Consider the following 21,046-nt stretch of genomic DNA (forward strand, 5'->3'; position numbering starts at 1 on the left):
GGGGTTGGGCAGACACCTTGGCTTGCATTCAGTGAGGATGTTAAGAATATTTGTTAAATAAAACAAATATTTGGGTCTGATTTATCTCTGTCGTTACAGCTTTTTGAAGGACAAAGTATTTCAGATTTGATTCAAATTTGAGTTTCCAGTGTGTGAAAGCCTCTTTCCGCCATTTCAAATAATAAAAAAAAGGTAGTTGTGAGACATAAATCTTCAATTAAGTGAAATAATGTGGCAACTACCTTACCTCACCAGTTACACAAAGGTCTATTATTTAGTTTTCCTCCTTTAAAAGGGAACTGAATGAGTTCACAGGTGTTTCTTTTGGTTGATTTTTATTTAAAAAGATTCTTACTAAAAACTCTGGAGTGAACCCTGGAGTGAATCGGAAAGAATATGAGGGAAAAATAAGCCCAAACACGGTTAGAGATTTGTACACCAAATAAGGTTAGTGAACTTTCTTCTGGTTGCACATACTGTGTATCAGTTGGGAAATGAAATATCACCCCAGGTAGAAAAATACTGCCTTTAATAAAAACAAGAGGAAGACATGAGAGTGAACTGAAAATTTGGATGCAAAAATAACAAAGGCCTAGTTCACAAACTCCTCTCTGTTTGCTTAATTTATTGGTGTCATCATAGGAAGTTGAAAGGTTGAAACTGCAGCAACATGAAACCCAAGAGGAAGCACTGTTTCCTGCAAGCATTAAAACGAGAAAAAAAATCTCACTTACCTCCCATGAAAAATGAGCAGAAAAAAAGTTTGGCTTCCTGATTCAAATCAATGAATAACTCTACGAAAGGAATAATATTTTGATATAAAACATATTATTCAGGAAATGGTTTACAGACAGCCTTCGGCTAATCCTGCTAGGCTGTAGATTTGGAAGACTCAATATATCAGACGAAATTTTAAAGGAAAAAAAAAAGACACATTGCCCACAAAAAAGTGCAAGAACTGCTGGTTGCCAAATGACCAAGTATGTGTGGATGTGACCTGGGCAACCCATGTGCTCTCTTGGCCTCCGATGAGAATATTAGGAAAACTGGCTTTCAGCAGTAGGGACGGATTTTTCAAAGACATGCAATAACTTATTAAAAAAAGTTATTAAAAAAGTGTGTATTTTGTAGTACTATTCCGCCAAGACCAAACTTATCAACTTTGTCATACCTATTATCATGCCAAACACTCTGGGAGTTGTCATGACAGAAATATACTTTTTCTATTCTCAGCTTAATATGGACAAACAGCTATATGTATTTAACCCTCTGTTGACCACAGTAAAAAAAAAAAAAAAAAAAAAAAAAAAACTTTATTTATTTTGACGGACAGGATAGTAAAAATTCCGTCATAACCAATTATTACCAGTCATTTATTTTTTTAGATTTTAATGATAATAAGATGTTTAATAGTTTCTTTTTTCATTCACATTTTTATTCATGAGCTTACAGAATAAGCAAATGGGCCTAAGCTATGCATTTATTTATATTGTGAAAATAAAGTTTAACAAAGACTGTGTCACTTTTCAGTTTTCATCTTGAATAGTTGTAGCGGTTCATGAGTGAACGCGATCATCCCTTCCTCTTTACTACTTTACAGGACGAAATAAACATGAATGAACATCAAAAAATATTTTGCAAGGTAGCTTACCGAAATCTGTACCACGTCTTAATCAGTTCAATCAGTTGGAAACAATGTCACGTAACATAGAAAAGTCATTCGTTGACCATAAACGTGATAGTCAGCAGGAAAAATAACAAACAAACCATTTAAAACAAAACTAACTTTTTAGAACTGGATTAGAAACTTAATTATGTCAGTATAAGTATCATAACATTATATTATTATAAAATGGACTTAAATTGGGTGTAATCAAACGCATTGTTTTTTTTATTTTATTGTGGAGACTAAAATTGCGCTCTGCTGCCACACTGGAGCGCGCTCACCACCTACTGGACAGGGGTGGGAATGGGCTATAGAGGGTATGCACGTGACGTCACCGTCGACCATTAAGACTGCGGTTACGCCCGCTAAGTGCCAAAAGACTGACCCTGCATTCCATTCGGAAGGGCTCATCCCTATGCCCTAATCCCTTCAAAGAGTTTACCCTCTGGAGTGAGAGCTTCGAAGGGATGAAGGGTGTAGGGGTCAAAAAACAAATTTTTTGGAACGCACTTCTGCGTCATCGTAACGAGACAATCAAGGAAGTGTAGATTGTGCAAGCCGCGCCCTTTGTTTAACGTTAGTTTATTTATTTATTTTTGGTTTATCGCACCATATTGTATATGTATTTGAAACATTTGAATGGACTGATAAAGCGAGCTGTAAAGTATTTTTTGTTGAAGTAAAATGTCATTTTGACCATAATAATGTACCAAATCTAACTTGTATAAATATTACAGTAGTATATAAAAAAAAACAACAACATACATTTTGTACCCATTTTGTGACTTCAAAGAACGTCCCTGTGCAAAGGATCATGGGGGCCCGAAGTGTCCATCAGTTGTACCCTTCAAAATCCTTCATTCCGAAGGGCCCTTTGAAGTGGCCAGTTTTGAGCACCTTGGTTTGGAACGACCCTTCAATATGGCCATGATTATTTTCACTCCGAAGTGCCCTTCAGAGGGCGATATATCCCGTTTGGAATGCACCGTGAGTGGCAGCATTGGTTTTCAGCGTGAATGTTGCGAAAAACACAAAAAGAGCTTTATGATTGACTGTACAAATAGATTTGACACAAAACCAAGAAAGATTTGACAGGTATATATTTAAAAACTGCAGAAAAAAACAGAAAAAAAAAGCAAATGGATCGCTGCAATTCACAGAAACAACTTGACTCCAGGCAGAGAAACATGGATTTGCAGTTATCATTTTGTGTCAAATTGTTGGATTTTGAGGTAAAATCATACCATATTGTATTGTTATATATTATGTTGACAACTTATCAATTAAATATTTTCCATCTTATATTCTGCATAATTGGGTGTTTTTAAATAAACAACACTGACAAAAACTATACTATAAAACTACATATTTTTTTAGGGCTGGACAATATGACGATAACATTGATATAAGTGATTACGCGAATTTAAACCTACCTATTGTCACAGACACGTCAGGTTCCACCTCACTGCAGTACCCACGCACTCAATCACCAGCCTTCTAATCACCGCCACCTGCACGTCATTAACTCTGCAATCACCAGCACCATAAAACCACCACACTCACACACACTCACTGTCCGGTCTCGTTTGCACTACAGCACATGTATGCTTACCTTAAGGACTCCCTACGACATACTTACCTGCTCCAGCGATCCCCTTCATCTCCTGTTCTCCTCGTGTGCCTACCTGCCTGTGTGTGTGAGTGTCTCCACCGTCTCCCTCCAGTGCATCTCTGCTTCAACTTCTGCAAGGTTGAAAAGGACAGTATTACATTCCATTCATCTCTCAAGAACCACATATCTGCTTACTATCACTCAGTGCTCTGCTTATTGTGCAATAAACTCACCTGGTTTGCTTTTACATCTGTCTCCGTGTCTCTGTACGTAACAGAAGACCGGACCCTAACAACTTCACAGCATGAGCACCAACGATCCATTTCAAGAGCTCGTGGACGCGCTGCGCCGAGCACTCACACCACAGCCATCATCACCGTCATCCATCAACGCGGCTGCTTCCGCACCCACCATCACCGCTTCTTCCCCAGCATTCACTGCCAGTCCCATGGCCAAACCGGCGCCCTACAGTGGATCGGCGGAGGAATGCAGCGGATTCCTTCTCCAATGCGAACTGGTCCTGGAGATGCAGCCGCACCTCTACACTACCGACACAGCAAAAATAGCATTTATCATTTCGCAACTGCAAGGTAAGGCCCTGCAATGGGCAGACTCCCTGTGGACACAGAAGGGCCCTGTTGTCAAGTCTTACTCGGCGTTCGTCTCTCACTTCCGTGAGGTCTTCGGGAAACCTCTGGCGGACTCTTCGACTGGTGAGAAACTCTATAATCTGAAGCAAAGAAATCTATCTGTTAACGATTATGCCTTGCAGTTCCGAACGCTTGCTGCCACCAGCGGATGGAATGAACAAGCCCTCATCACTACTTTCCGTCAGGGGTTGGAACCCAACGTGCGGCTGCATCTCGCTGCATACGAGGACTCGATGGGACTAGAACGCTTCATCCAACTCGCCATCCGCGTGGGTTCTCGTATGCAGTCGTGTCTCTTAGAGCACCAGGGCCAGTCATCCACCACCAACCTCCTCCGTCGGTCCGAGCCCGTCAGCCCTCCAGAACCAGCCAACGAACCCATGCAAATAGATCATTCACGTCTCACACCGAATGAAAGACAAAGAAGGCTGACCCTAAACCTGTGTTTATACTGTGGATCTCCGGGGCATGTAATCTCCACATGCCCAACTCGTCCTCCTCGGCCCGTGGTGAGTGCAATTTTCCCCTCCATTCAGAAAATGAAACCACTCACTACTATTGTAATTCTTACTGCTGCAAATGCCTCTATTCCAGTGGTGGCGCTCCTCGACTCAGGGTCAGCAGGAAATTTCATCTCAGGAACCCTCTGTCGTCAACTCAAGCTCAAGATATCCCCGTCTCCGACTAGCTATCAAATCCACTCCATCACGGGCAAACCCCTGAGCCGTAAGAACATCCGTCATTGTGTGGGACCTCTTCAACTCTGTGTCGGCATTCTGCATACGGAAAATATACATCTGCTGGTTCTGGAGGAATCCACCGCTGACGTGGTTCTAGGGCGCCCATGGCTGGAACAACACAACCCCACCATCTCTTGGCGCACGGGCGAAGTCCTGAAGTGGGGCGACCACTGCTTCCCAGACTGTTTCCCAGCGCTTCCCGTTCCGAAATCTCCACGCTCCAAGTCTCTCGCCATCAATGCCACGTCCATCGAAAGCCCTGTAGAGAAGCGCTCTGTGGATGTTCCCCCGGACTACGCCCCCTTCAGTGACGTCTTCTGCCCGCAACGCGCCTCCAAGCTTCCTCCACACCGGCCATGGGACTGTGCCATCGATCTGCTACCGGGTGAGCCAGTGCCCAGGGGACGCATCTACCCCCTTTCACAACCGGAGGAGAAGGCCATGGAGGAATACATCAAGGAGGCACTCGAACAAGGTTACATCCGCCCGTCTACTTCCCCTGCTGCTTCAAGCTTCTTTTTTGTGGCTAAGAAGGACGGAGGCTTGAGGCCCTGCATTGATTACCGTGCCCTCAACAAGATCACTGTTAAATTCCGCTACCCACTTCCCCTCGTCCCAGCGGCCCTGGAACATCTCCGCGGTGCCACTGTGTTCACTAAGTTGGACCTCCGCAGCGCGTACAACCTCGTCCGGATACGTGAGGGGGACGAGTGGAAGACCGCCTTTGTCACGCCCACCGGACACTACGAGTATCTCGTCATGCCGTATGGCCTGGTCAACGCCCCCTCCGTATTCCAGGACTTCATACACGAGGTGCTCCGGGAGTTTCTCCACAAGTTCGTACTGGTATATATTGATGACATCCTCATCTACTCCCGGAGCTTGGCCGAACATCGCCACCACGTTGCGGAGGTCCTCCAACGCTTACGGCAATACCATCTCTTCCTTAAAGCGGAAAAATGCTCCTTCCACCAGCCCTCTGTCCATTTCCTGGGGTATATAATTGATCACAGTGGCATCCGGATGGACGAGGGGAAGGTCTCCGCTATCCAGTCCTGGCCCATTCCATCAACAATCAAAGAACTCCAACGCTTCCTAGGTTTCTCCAACTTCTACCGCCGATTTATCAAGAACTACAGTACCATCGTCAGTCCACTCACCAACCTACTCCGTCATCAGCCCAAGTCTCTGTCCTGGTCCCCACAAGCCACCAACGCCTTCGAGACCCTTAAAAGAGCCTTCACCACCGCTCCCCTCCTCGTCCACCCTAACCCAGATCTCCCATTCGTCGTGGAAGTGGACGCCTCCACCACCGGAGTGGGAGCGGTCCTTTCACAGCAGCAGGGGACACCAAGTAGACTCCATCCATGCGCCTTCTTCTCCCGCAAGCTCAACCCGGCGGAGGTCAACTATGACATCGGTGACCGCGAACTCCTGGCCGTCAAACTTGCCCTTGAGGAGTGGAGGCATTGGTTGGAGGGGGCTACTCATCCCTTTCAAGTTCTCACTGATCATAAGAACCTAGAATATCTGAAAGCTGCCAAAAGGCTCAACCCTCGTCAAGCTCGCTGGGCCATGTTCTTCTCAAGGTTCAACTTCTCAATCTCTTATCGCCCTGGTTCTAAGAATACCAAAGCTGACGCCTTGTCTCGTCTCTACTCCCCTGAAGAAAAGCCTTCTTCTCCCTCCTGGGTGTGACCGTCAGCCTGTCATCTGGGTACCACCCTCAGTCGAACGGGCAGACGGAACGGAAGATTCAGGAAATAGGCCGCTTCCTGCGTACCTTCTGTCACGGCCACCAGAACTCCTGGAACCAGTACCTGGGTTGGGCCGAGTACGCACAGAACTCCCTCCGCCAAGCCACAACTGGACTAACACCCTTCCAGTGCGTACTCGGCTACCAACCCCCACTGTTCCCCTGGGATGGGGAACCCTCCAACGTCCCTGCAGTCGACTACTGGTTCCGGGAGAGCGAGAGGGTTTGGGACTCAGCTCCCACCAACTGCAGAGAGCCCTGCGCAGACGCAAGATGGCAGCCGACCTTCGGCGCTCCGACGCTCCAGTATACCAACCGGGGCAGAAGGTCTGGCTGTCCACCAGGGACATCAGGATGCGTCTGCCCTGCAAGAAGCTGAGTCCCCGCTTCATTGGCCCGTTCACCATCCTTCGGCAGATCAACCCCGTCACCTACCGACTCCAACTCCCTCCACAGTACAGTAGGATTCACCCCACATTTCATGTATCACTGCTGAAACCTCACCACCCTTCTGTTGTTCCCTCCACAGAACCTGACGTGACAGCCGCCGAGCCCCCCCTTCCACTCATCCTGGAGGACGGCACAGCTTACGTGGTTCGGGAGATCCTGGACTCCCGGCGCCGTGGTGGTCGACTCGAGTACCTCGTCGACTGGGAAGGCTATGGCCCGAGGAACGCTCATGGGTCCCCAAGAATGATATCCTTGATCCTATTCTGTTACAGACCTTCCACACCAACCACCCAGACAGACCTGCTCCACGCCCCAGAGGAAGACCACCACGACGTTGGGGTCCGCGGCCCTCAGGAGCGGGCCGTGGGAGGGGGGGTACTGTCACAGACACGTCAGGTTCCACCTCACTGCAGTACCCACGCACTCAATCACCAGCCTTCTAATCACCGCCACCTGCACGTCATTAACTCTGCAATCACCAGCACCATAAAACCACCACACTCACACACACTCACTGTCCGGTCTCGTTTGCACTACAGCACATGTATGCTTACCTTAAGGACTCCCTACGACATACTTACCTGCTCCAGCGATCCCCTTCATCTCCTTCGTCTCCTGTTCTCCTCGTGTGCCTACCTGCCTGTGTGTGTGAGTGTCTCCACCGTCTCCCTCCAGTGCATCTCTGCTTCAACTTCTGCAAGGTTGAAAAGGACAGTATTACATTCCATTCATCTCTCAAGAACCACATATCTGCTTACTATCACTCAGTGCTCTGCTTATTGTGCAATAAACTCACCTGGTTTGCTTTTACATCTGTCTCCGTGTCTCTGTACGTAACACCTATATTGTAGTTATATAAAATATTCATAGGCAGATTTGCTTTATGTATTTCCTCACTGCTTTATGTATTTGTTGTACAGTCAATTTTATGTTTGTTTGTTGTGGTTTTTTACTTTTTTTTTTTTTTTTTTTTAATGATTGGTACTATCAGTAGCTTTGAAAAATAAATAGAAAGATATTTTAAAAGTTTTTTTTTTTTTTTTTTTTTTTTTTAATTATTATTATGACCCACAATTTTGGCTAAACTTTAGCTTAAAATGCAAAATACACCCATAAAACATTTCCTGAGCACTTCATCTAAAGGCTGTTAGATAATAGAAAGTGACATGCAAGGTTGGAAGTGCACTGTTAGGCATTTTCTCATGTTCAGTCGTGCATGGATTAAATTTGAAGTTCTGCGTTTGTCTGAGAACCAAAGTGCTTAATGGGTAAAATTGTAATAGGCCTCAAATCAAGTGTGGCAGCAATTTTTTCCTGCTTTAATTTAAAGGTGCTCATTAATTAGGGCCTTATTTATTCAGCTGGGAACATTTATGATTAAAACGGTAAAAAGGAAGTATCTATATTGTAGATACATCACCTTTATCCTGCTATTGGGGAACATGATTAGTGACACTTTAGCTTGCTGAGCAATCAATTTAAATACTTAAAAAAATACCTAAAATACTTTGAAATACATCACATTTTGGAAGTTAAATAGGTTAGAACACCTCTTTTTTATTGATTTCAGAGTTGGTTTCAACACAATCTCATGGCAATTCGTAACTCTTTTACGTATTCTAAGTTTATTGCAAAACATTTAGATGAATGAAAGTGTGGAGGGACCTTCACAATCCTTCATAGGAGTTGAAAATCACTGCTGAACTATCTGGGCTGTTTTTTTATTCCACATGTCAGCAAACACTGCAAAGTCTGTCATAAATAATATTGTTTGCTGGAAAAACACTCTAGTTTTATTGAGAAGGACAAAAACCCACTTTGAGTAAAAGCATGAAGTCAGAAGCGCTTTGATTGACTGGTGCTTTGGGAGGTTGAATGTCGAGATGCACCTGGTATCAATTTGTTGCTCATATCATTGTGTTTGTGCAATGCAGCATTACAGTGAGAGAATCTGCAGAATTTGGACTGAGTCCATTGCCTCCAGCACCTGCCAAACTCTCATTCGAACAAAAATACTCAACATACTTCCTTAAAACCAAATTACTTCAACTGCATATGTCTTTTTGGGACACAGATGCTTGTATTTAATCAGGTAATGATAAAATCAGGGGGGAGGGGAGTTCAGAACACAATATTAGATTTTTTTTCTAAAAAAAAAAAAAACTTTTAATGGTGTATATATAAAAAAAACATGATATGAAAATGCTGTGATATTCATATGCTATGGTATTTACACATAGTACTCCCAATGAAAGTTATGAAAGTTAGTGAAAGTGAAAGCAAATCACTTCCCAGCCAGCAATGACATGTGGGGCCCAGATGAGGGCTTCATGGGCAGCAAATGTGGGCCCCATTATGGGCTTGCACCCGGGATCCACATTGAGGCAAGCCGTGGAAGCCCAGATGTACTAAAAGTGGGACCTGTAAGGGTACTGCATGGGTCTTAATTGGGCAATTCATGTCAGACCCATTTGGGCCCCACCTGCCCAAAGGGGTCCAAAGTGGGCTTTGCAACATGGCTACACAGATGGGCTTTAAATGGGATCTGTAAGAGTCTTATGTGGGTCCTAACTGGGCAATTTATGCCAAACCCATTTGGGCCCCACCTGCCCAAAGGGGTTTAAAGTGGGTTTGCAACCGGGATCCACATGGGGGCCAGCCATGGATGCCCAGATGGGTTTTAAGTGGGATCTGTAAGGGTCTTATGTGGGTCCTAACTGGGCAATTCATGACAGACCCATTTGGGTCCCACCTGCCCAAAGGGGTTTAAAGTGGCTTGCACCCGGGATCCACATTGGGGCCAGCCGTGGATGCCCAGGTGGGTTTTAAGTGGGATCTGTAAGGGTCTTATGTGGGTCTTAACTGGGCAATTCATGACAGACCCATTTGGGTCCCACCTGCCCAAAGGGGTTTAAAGTGGGTTTGCACCCGGGATCCACATGGGGGCCAGCCATGGATGCCCAGGTGGGTTTTAAGTGGGATCTGTAAGGGTCTTATGTGGGTCTTAACCGGGCAATTTGTGTCAGACCCATTTGGGCCCCACCTGCCTAAAGGGGTTTAAAGTGGGCTTGCACCAGGATTCAACCGTGAATGCCCATATGGGCTTAAAGTGGGCTCTGTAAGGATCTTATGTTGGTCCTAACTGGGCAATTCATGCAAGGTAAGCCCAACCATTTATTTAATGAAACAATCTAAGAAAAATGAAAAACGAAGAATGAATGTAAGTACAAGATAAATACAAGACACTTGATGCTTTGAACTGCAAGAAATATATTAAATTGAACAAAAAAAATTATCTTTAAAAAACAATGTCACAACATACGGTAAACTAAAAATATATTTTAAAAAAATCTCTGAAAAAAAACCTCCAAAAATACAATACAAAATACACTCATTATATAATACATTGAACAACAAACATCATCTTTAACAATTTAAATTTTACAACGTACTGGTAAATAAATAAAAATACATATTTTTTAAAAATGTCTGAAAAAAAGAAAACAAAACATTTCTCCAAAAAATACATTCAAAACAGTCATAGCGTTTATGTTGTCGATGTTCTTTTTTTACCCATAGATATATGTGCAATAACAAACGCTGTGATTCGTCCGTAGGCACGAGGCCGCAGGACGAGTGCCGTAGGTAATTACAGCGTGCTGATATGCAGCCATATCGCACGGCTACAGTTCGACGGCACGAGTGTGTAAATAAATAAGAACAACAACGGAGTGTCTTTAAAACCCTCTTTTGTGCAGCACTACTTCCTTCCGCCACAGATTCAAATCTCAAGTTGTCAGTTGGACAAAGCCTCCGTTACTAATTCTAAAACGTCACTTTAGAACTAGTAACGAAGGAACGTTTAAAATCTCAAGTTGACAGTTGGTCCAAGCCTCCGTTACTAACTCTAAAACGTCACTTCAGAACTAGTAATGAAGGAACGTCGAGTCGCTTCATTGAAACACATTGAATTTTATATCTTTACTCAAAAAACCCTATGTTTATAAAGTTTAATGTTTTACGTATTTGAAAAGCGGAGAAGAGTCTTCGTCTGATATGTCCCGTCTAGTTGAAGCCAATATGCTATATATAATGATGTAACATAACGTTGTTTATTATTATCAAATTTAACATAGCACAATTCGACTTGCTCTGGAACAAATAATAGATTAATAAAGACCAAAGATTGCCTGTTCTATGTACTCAAATTGAATAATGTCTCATGTTTAACCACTATAAGAGCCAGCGGCAAATCCACGAAGCACTGGCCGAGATTAAGCTGTTCTCGGTGGTTACAGAAGCACTGAACGGCCGCTGACGCCCTGGAGCTCACATCTCCGAAAACGTCAAAACAAGTTGTAAAATAGGCGCTGTTATTAAATATGAGTCACATATTTCAGGTCTAAACAACAACATTCTCGCCTAAAAAAACTATTAAAACTACAGTTTGTGGTACAACAAGTAGTATTTGTAAAAATTACGGTTGATTTGGTCGGCCGCCATGATGGTCACTTCAAGCGGAGTGAACGGTGAAAAGGTAGGAGGAGTGCTGTTATCGCTGAAATATCGCATGGCTATCAGCCAATCAGATTCGAGAACCAGACAGAACTGTTGTATAAATATATATAAGACCCATATATGTGTTCCCAGTTCAAACCCATGCCAACTTGGCCCATAAATATATCATGCAAGACCCATATATGTTTTCCCAGTTCAAACCCATGCCCACTTGACCCATAAAAATTCTATGCAGGACCCATATGTGCATTCCCAGTTCAAACCCATGTCCACTTGGCCCATAAATATGCCATTCAAAAACCCATATATGTGTTCCCAGATCAAACCCATGCCCACTTGGCCCATAAATATGTCATGCAAGACCCATATATGTGTTCCCAGTTCAAACCCATGCCAACTTGGCCCATAAATATGCCATTCAAGACCCATATGTGCATTCCCAGTTCAAACCCATGCCCACTTGGCCCATAAATATGCCATTCAAGACCCATATATGTGTTCCCAGATCAAACCCATGCCCACTTGGCCCATAAAAATTCTATGCAGGACCCATATGTGCATTCCCAGTTCAAACCCATGCCCACTTGGCCCATAAATATGCCATTCAAGACCCATATATGTGTTCCCAGTTCAAACCCATGCCCACTTGGCCCATAAAAATTCTATGCAGGGCCCATATGTGCATTCCCAGTTCAAACCCATGCCCACTTGGCCCATAAATATGCCATGCAAGACCCATATATGTGTTCCCAGATCAAACCCATGCCCACTTGGCCCATGCCTGTCCCTAATGGGGCCCATGTAATCAGCTCATATGGGCTTCCTATGTGGGACTCGTACTACAAAACCTACATGGGACCCGCTGATTTCACCCAGCCAAAGCCCATGCCCACACAGTACCCATGGAACCCGTAGTTAACCCATCTGGGCCCTACGTGTCATTGCTGGCTGGGTTATCACTGGAAAAAAAAAAATCTGTTTTCAAATATTTTAAGTTGGGCTATTAATTTACTTAGTTCAATTAATTAATTCATTAAATACAATGATATATTGTATTTAATGAATGAATTAATTGAACTAAGTAAATTATTAGCCCAACTTAAAATATTTGAAAACATTTTTTTTTTTTTTTCTTCCAGTGATAAGGTTAACAAAAAACAAACAAAAAAAAAAAAAAACAACACAAAGAGGAACTACCAAGCTGGCACAACTATAAAGCACTGCAGATAATGCTTGATAGAAGATATGGCCAAATTTTGAGATTTTCTGCAAAATTGGTCATTCTTGACACAATTGCAACTGTTCCTTTTCTACACCTTCCTAACATTTATGTCTCCCACATATTAATGTAATTAGAACATTAGTCTCACTGAAAGCATATCTTCTTATCTTGTGTGTGTGTGTGTGTGTGTGTGTGTGTGTGTGTCAGGAATCCATTTACCGTATCTGATAGCAGCTTCCTGAGGCTGATATCTCCTCAAATAAACAATTACTGCATCAGCTGAACCGGACCGAACCCCGCCGTCTGTCGAGTGAGAGATGGTCCGTCCAGTGCTGTTACATGGTGTGCCATGGCTTCCTGATAATAAGCTTCAATATTGCTGTTCTGCTGAGTTTTTTCCTTTACTCAAACTCTAGAGTCTCACAGTCCTCAAACTACAGTTAATGTTATTAAAGCCTGAACTAACATTAGCTCCAATGAAAATAAGCTGTGGAGGACAATTACGCCTGGTACATGTTAGTTTTAGGCTTACACTGTCAGTCTTTATGATCGAGCGAAATTAAAAATTAAAATCCTGCCATCATTTATACACCCTCATGTCATTCAAAACCCATTCGAATTTCTTCCATGGAACACAAAGGGAGATGTTTACGCTGCCCACATACTGTCAAGCATTAAAAGTGACATAAAAAGTACCATAAGAGTAATTTGAATTTATGTACTATATTCCAAAGCCATATAGTTTTTGAATAACAGGCTAACATTTTTAACAACCTTCATGTCGTTCCAAACTCTTCATCGGAAAAACTATGTTTGTAAAGCTCCAACAAGAATCACCCCCCCACCCTCCCCCCACGAAAAAAATAAAATAACATAATATGATGTGTGCACTATTCCAAGTCTTATGGAGTCTAAAATTTTACTCATTATTCACTAACAATCTGCCCTTCACTTCAAAAATGGCATCAATGAGATTGAAGGGTGTTTTTTTTTAAAATTCTGGATGTGGATTATTCTTCAACATTTCTTTGGTGAACAAAACAGAACAAGACAAAACAAAAACACAAGTTTAGAACATCAACATAAAACAAAAAAAAAAACAGATCAACAAAAAGAGAACAACAAAACAAAATTCACTAACAATCACTAACAATCTGCCCTTCACTTCAAAGATGGCATCAATAGGGGCTTTCGCACCAGATTAACCTTTTCATAATTCCAAGAACTATTGGCTGAAGTACCCAGATTTTGCAGTGTTCACACTGCAGGAACTAGGAACGATTTTAGTTCTAGGAACTCCTTTTGTGGGAACTAAATTAGCTCTTACTTCAGAGTAGGATCTAAACCAGAGCTATAGGAACTATCAGTGATGTAAGTGTACATTGATTGGTTAAATGCATGTCGAACACTGGCACCCAGCATTTTTAAAAAGCTGTGTAAACATATTTACTTTGCGAACATGGAAAAGAGCATAAAAGCATTTACCTGTTGTCTGCAGGGTTGCGTTCTTTTCTCTGCCTTGATGATATGTCGGCCACTTCAGAGATACTATTTCCGGTGTGAATGAATCCAGGAACATGGTCTGGGGGAGAAATTAGTTCTCGGGGAACTATTCTAGTGGCTAGTTCCTATAACTGAGTTCCTATAACTATTTGGTGATGAGATTGAAGGGTCTTTTTTTTCAATTCTGGATGTGGACGATACTTCAACATTTCTTTGCTGAACAAAACAGAACAAGACAAAACAAAAACAGGTTTAGAAAAAAATAATCTTTTAACTAACCAGCGCCTAGCATGACTCCCTGGCACCGTAGTAGCACGGCAAGCTTACGCAATGCTCGTTCCCATTATCTCAGAAAACCAGGGTTATGTGAGTAACCAGAACGTTCCCTTTCGATACGGAAGTCGCTCTGCGAGCCGACAGCTTGGAGGCACGCATACGTGGGTACCTATGACAGCTGCATTGGGAGAGGCTCAGACTGCAGTTGAAGCCCACTTACAGTACATGAAATGTAAGAATTAGACTGACAACACCCGTGCCTGAAGAGCAGGGGTGCCCAGGTTGTAAATATGATAAAGGTGGATGGTGAGGACCAACCGGCCACTGCACAGATGTCTGCAATTGAGACGCCGCTGGACCAAACCCAAGAGAAGGACATGCCTCTAGTGGAGTGGACCCTCACTCCTAAGGGGCACAACAAGTCCACCAACTTGCCAGCACTATCGCATCTACAATCTATCTAGAGAGTATTTGCTTTGAAACCAGCAGCCCTTTAGTGCAGCCTCTGTAGCTGACAAACAGCTGTTCTGACTGCCAAAACTGGCTAGACGCTAAATATACATTCTGAGAGCCTTTACGGGACAGAATGGATGAGGTGCCTGTGCGCCTAACAGCACAATCACCTGCGTTCTAAATGGGTTAGAAAGCACTTTTGGCACATAACCCTTTTTTGGCCTAAGGATCACTTTATTGTCATTAGGGCCGAACTCCAAGCAGGAAGTTTCCACAGATAGAGCCTTGCAGGTCTCCAATTCACTTGACTGATGCTAAAGTCAGCAGAAGAGCAGTCTTGAGCGAGAGGGACCAAAGGTCAGCTGACTCGAGTGGCTCAAATCGAGGGCCCCGGAGAGCCCTGAGCACAGTGGACAGGTCCAAGTTGGAACCAAGCAAGGGCAGAGAGGATTTAGCCTCCCAGCCCCTCTGAGAAACTTAACAACCAGGTCGTGTTTCCCAATCGACTGGCCAGCCATCAGAGTGCGGTTCACCAAGATGGCTGCCCCACCATCCAGAACGTGAGAACTGACACAACCTCACAATTAGTGGGGTTTAGATTCCGAGCTGAGCACCAGCTAGAGAAATTAGACCATTTCGGGGTGTAAAGGCACCTCGTAGAGGGGGCCCTTGCCTCTGAGATTTTTTTCATGACCCCTTGGGGGAAGCCTGACGTTCCCGTCAAGGGGCCATACATGCAGGTCCCATAACTCCGGACAGGGGTGCCAAATTGCTCCCCCCACCTGAGAGAGGAGGTCTCTCCGCAGCGGCATGGGCCATGGAGGTGCTGACAGCAGCTGCATCAATTCTGGCTTGCCAGTCTGTGAAGAGGGAAAGATCTGACACCTCCTTGGTGGTTTATGATGAGCTCCAGAACTCTTTGAAGGCCAAGATTCCCACCATCATTCTAGACAGTTGATGTGCCATTTCATCAAGGGAGTCGCCCATGAGCCAAAGGTTATTCTGCCATCACACAGTACATTCCAACCTGTCTTGGAGCCGTCCGTCACGACCGCTTTCCTTCTGGAAACAGAGCCCAACATTATCCCATTCTGATAAAAATGGGGCTATTTCCAGGGACTAAGACCTTGACACAGCCATGGGTTATTCTGAGGAGGTGGTGGCCCGAGGTGACTCTCTTTTGCAGTAAAAGCGGCTGTTTTTCATGAACGTGGCGTGAGGTAGCCCCAGCAAGTGACATGCTCAGTAATGCTGCATTTTGAAACAAACGACAGCAAAAATGATCTCTTTTAGTCACACCTCTATTAGTCACAGGGGAGAAGCGTCATTCCCAGCTGAAGTTATCAGCGCTTGTTCTCTGCAGCAAAGCTGTCAGTGCCTTTCTTGATCTTGCAGTGCAAGCAGCTGGTTACAGTGAGTGCAGTCTCGACGTGGCCGTGGCCAGGCAGGACACACACTCACTGGTTAGTGCAGGGGTGCCCTGCACGAGCCGCATTTGAGGCGTGACATTTGCAACAATGTTGTGGTGAAATTTGCCCTTAATTTTGCTCTTTTAGATATCGCTGGAAGGCTGCAGAGAACATCACTGAATTAACTTTATAAAATATATTGTTATTATTATTATTATTATTGTTATTGCAGTTTTTCTCAGTCACTTTGGAGTTGTCATCTTGTTTTCTTCTTGCCTTTTTTTTGTTAAAAAGTTGCCCCGTTGTATCATCACCTTTAGATTAGACGTTGAACTTGAGTTAGTTTGGATGTGTATTAGGGTGTGTGCAAGTTTATGTGTTTGTGTGTGTGTGTGTGTGTGTGTGTGTGTATATAGTCTTGCCTTTTTCTTTATATTGCAATGACATTGTACTCTAAATTGTTGACAGGCCAACAGTAACAGTGTACCTTCAAGCTCTGTGCTGCCGCTTGAACTGAGGCATCTATACAGCGATCTGTCATGCCACATCAAAGAGTGACAAAACAGCATTGTTTGAATTTCATGATAAAATGGAGAATTTGAGGGATGATACTTTGTTTCTTATCAAAAGTAACAAAACACAGAGCTTATTGCAATTATTGGTGGTTAACGGGCTACAACTCTGTATTCGTCAGCACACGTGAACCGAACTGAAAAACGTGCACCATTACACCCCTAATATACAGTAATGTGTAAATTTGTACTGTTGAAATTTACATTTGCCAAACAGATAAAGTGCAGTCTTGTGCATTTTCAATCATTGTCATCAAAATCATAGTAGCCATAATTTACATCTGAAAACACTGACAGAGTACACTGTTGTAAGAACCACCCATCAGCCCAAAAACGGATTCCAATGGTCTGGGCGAAGGTAGAATGCGTGTATGTCTTTTCAGTGCCCCTGTAAAGTTTTGCTTAATTTTTAGAATTTAGTTAAAATTTTACTTTAGCTGCACGCTTAATCTAATTCCAATTTCAAAGGATTATTACTCTTAGATGGTGTTTTAATTAGGAATTCTGGGTACTTTCAATTATCCGTTCATTAAGGACCAGATGCCACACAGAGACATACTCGCCCAGGGTTTGCGGTTATCTCACAGATGCAGACTCATCAGCCTGATTTTCGTCAGAGGATGTAGTAAATTAGCTAATACCTTTTAGTCGGTTGCCTACTGCTCACTCGTACAAAACGTGTATTTAATTTAGCTGCTTTCATACATCTTGCTAAATCAGTGATAAACAGAATTCAAAAGGTATTTAGATGACGTGCCTACTGCTCCATTCATCCATAAGCCTTCAATTTGACCTATCCTGAACACATATCTGCGGTAGCATCAGCCTCCAATAATACTACTGGTCATAACGATTTCAGGAGAGTCCAGAATAAATCAAAATTTAACATTTATTTGTCAGGTAAAAATGTATCATGCCAATTACACAATTAACCAATTAGAAGCCAATTCAGAAATAATAAATACATAACATCAGTTGCTCAAAGATGACTCTAAGAGTAAGAAATGCATCACACAGTGGTGTGTGAGTGTGTCATGATCACCAGTGAGAGTGCCCTATCAGCCATTAGAGGGCACTCCATTCCGGACTCTCATTTCCACCTGTTACATGGACTTCAATTCCCATACACACTCACCGGACTCATTATCCAATGTCATTACACCCAGCTGTATTGTATCATGTCATTAGTGTCTGTCTATTTATACTGAGTTGTTTCTGTCCTTGGTTGTGGTTCGTTGTTTAATGTCATGTGTCTTCTGATTCCCCGGTTGTCTGTTTTGGGTTTTCTTTGTGTTATTTTGTACCTGTTTGTTTGGACTGATTTCATTGACTTTGACCCTTGCCTGCTCTGTGGATTATGTTTTTGGATTACCCTTTAATAAATCTCTGCTGCACTTGGATCTACCTTTTGTCTTCGTGTTTACCGTGACAGAACGAACCACCATAACTACTAGATCCAGCAGCATGAGCATTCGGATTCGTCCCCCAGCCTCCATTGGAGAGCGGATGGCTCTATTTTGGGCAGTGGTGGCTCTGCGACAGGAGGGGAGAGAGGTAGGGTGTTTTGCCCAGTTTTTCTGGACGATGTCAAGAGGACTGCGGTATAATGATGAGGCGCTAAAACGGGTTTTTAATGGAAGCCTCGATAACCCTCTGCCCCAGGAGGAGTTGGAGGGACTCCAGATCCTGGATTTTTGGGGTTTTATCCATTATCTCTCCCACAGAAGCTGTTGGGCAACTCATGCTCAGCCAGAGCCCGCTCCTTGCCCTGCTGGTGCCAACAAAGCGCCTTGCCCTGCCGGCGCCGCCAGAGCAGCCCACTCTCCCTGATGCGGCCACGGAGGCCGTCGCCGAGCTGCCCGCTCTCCCTGATGCGGCCACAGAGCACCCTTGGGCTGCCCTGCTACCACCGTCCAAGCCTTCTGCCCTGCCGCCACCGTCCAAGCCTTCTGCCCTGCTGTCTCTGCCCAGACTACCTGAACCGTTGAGACCCGCCTGATCTGTTCCTCCAGCACCGCCCTGGCACTCAGCCAGGAATCCAGACCTGCCAGTGCCCGCCTGGTCAGTTCCTCCAGCGCCACCCTGGCATTCAGCCAAGACTCCAGAACCGCTGGAACCAGCCTGGTCAGTTCCTCCAGCACCGCCCTGGCTATCAGTTGGGGACCCTGGATCTGGCCCGCCATCCCTCCCCCTGATCCTCCTCCTGTCCACCTCCCTCCTGAGTTTTTGTGTTTTTGTTTTGTCTGGTAGAGCGTCTGGTAGCCGCTCCTTTGAGGGGGGGGGGTAATGTCTTTAGACATTCACCCATCACTGCATGGGGGTTTCTGGCTACAGAAGATCCCCCATGGCTGCTTTGCACTCTCACTTAAATACCCAGACCAGAACAAAAGGACTGTAAATATTTACTACACCGACACGTAGTAAATCTTTCTCATAATACAAGTGACTGCTGTGAAACTGAGACCATTTTACCAATTGCACTGAGACATTTAAAATGATACCAAACATAAAAGTGAGAGCCACAAGATACATCATACATATAATATGCATTCTTGAAGAACTTTTAGTGATTTAGTGAAAGGGAGTAGAAGGGGATCTCAGATGAGTTTTATTGCTTTATTGCAGGGTGCTCAACTCAACTTTTGTCTTAGCAGGAAAATCAAGTCTTACACTGTTATATTGACACAAGTACTTGTCATTCTGATGGCAGTGATATGTTCATTGACATAAATATTTACTTTTGAGAGATGAACTAAGGAATTTTAGAGCAAGTTACAGGCTTTTGCAAGTAATCCATTGTTTAGTGCTGTTTGTACGAATTGTTTTGAGAAATACAATTACTGGTTTACAAATCTTGGGATGCTTCAAGAAATGTACCAAAGTGACTGAGAAAAACTATATTATTATTATTATTATTATTATTATTATTATTATTGGTGAGTGTTGTGTTTCATACTACAGATCTGACATCTGAAATTCTCCACCATCTCTCTTTAGAGCAATTTTTTTTTTTTTTCTTAAACTGCTGAGGGATTTGGGATTGGCTCTATTACATTCACTGTCACCTCACCTGGGATTCACTAATCTTGAATAGTTTTATCTTTAATTAGTATGACTGGTACCCCAGCATTCACTCATCTGTGAACCATCGCTTGGATAGAGGAATGCGATTGGTAGATGAAAGACTTTTATCATGTGGTTGGTATGATTCCAGACTATAGTTAAATTAAAAAAATGACTGCTGTTGAGAGTCTCGTTGAAGTTTGGCAAGCGCAGCTGTAACTTGAATACTCTACATGCCTGTATTATTCAGTTCTTCATCCTGGCGGTCGGAGGTGCTGCAATTCTAAACGTCACCACTGTCGTTTCACAGAACAGTGCCGAGTCTAATCAAAGGAAGGTGCAGAAAAATATTAGAAAATGTCCTTAAGTTAAAGATTAGACGGGAGACAAGCAGCCACATGGTAATGCAGGCCAGACCACTCTGTCAAACGAAATTACTGAGTGTAAAAACACGACACAATGCCTGTGTTGGTGTTTATGAAATCATACTTATTTTCTCTGTCTCTGTTCCGTTTTTTTCAAACATAATTAATAGTGTCACAAAGATGCTGGTAATTGGTCACAGATTTATAAAATATTACTTCATATACTGTAGCTTTGAGAAAGTAGCATCAAATCCAAACGCTTTACAATAAAGGTGCATTCCCGCCATGTCTGAATTACCATAATTATGAGATTCCAACTTGTAAAAAGCGTTCACATCCTCGTAGAACTTGTAATTGCAACTTGTAAAACTTGTAATTATCTGAGTGCTCCGACTTATGGGTACATCGAGTACAATGTCACAGGTTGTCATCTCCTAGGCTAATTACAGTAATTCCAACATGGCATAAGCGCATTGTTAGAAAAATTATAAGTAAACAAATATAAGTAAACAAACATTAAACAAATACATTAATATTTGAATATTTACAGAAAAAAATATCCTGTTTATAATTTTACCAAATTATTTGTAACAATATGCCTACTACATTTAGTGTTTTAGTTAAAACACAGAGATGTAAATGCAAAATATATATATTTTTTGTATTTATGTCAGTTTTTTTCAAGAAATGTTTGAGTTTAATGAATTATTGTGTAGATTAATGTAATGTGGTGTAACCATCAAGTAAAAAGTAACATATTTTAATTACACTTTGAGTTTGTTACTTCTTAA

Source organism: Megalobrama amblycephala, linkage group LG2 (assembly GCF_018812025.1).
Source record: "Megalobrama amblycephala isolate DHTTF-2021 linkage group LG2, ASM1881202v1, whole genome shotgun sequence".
NCBI classification, from domain to species: Eukaryota; Metazoa; Chordata; class Actinopteri; order Cypriniformes; family Xenocyprididae; genus Megalobrama; species Megalobrama amblycephala.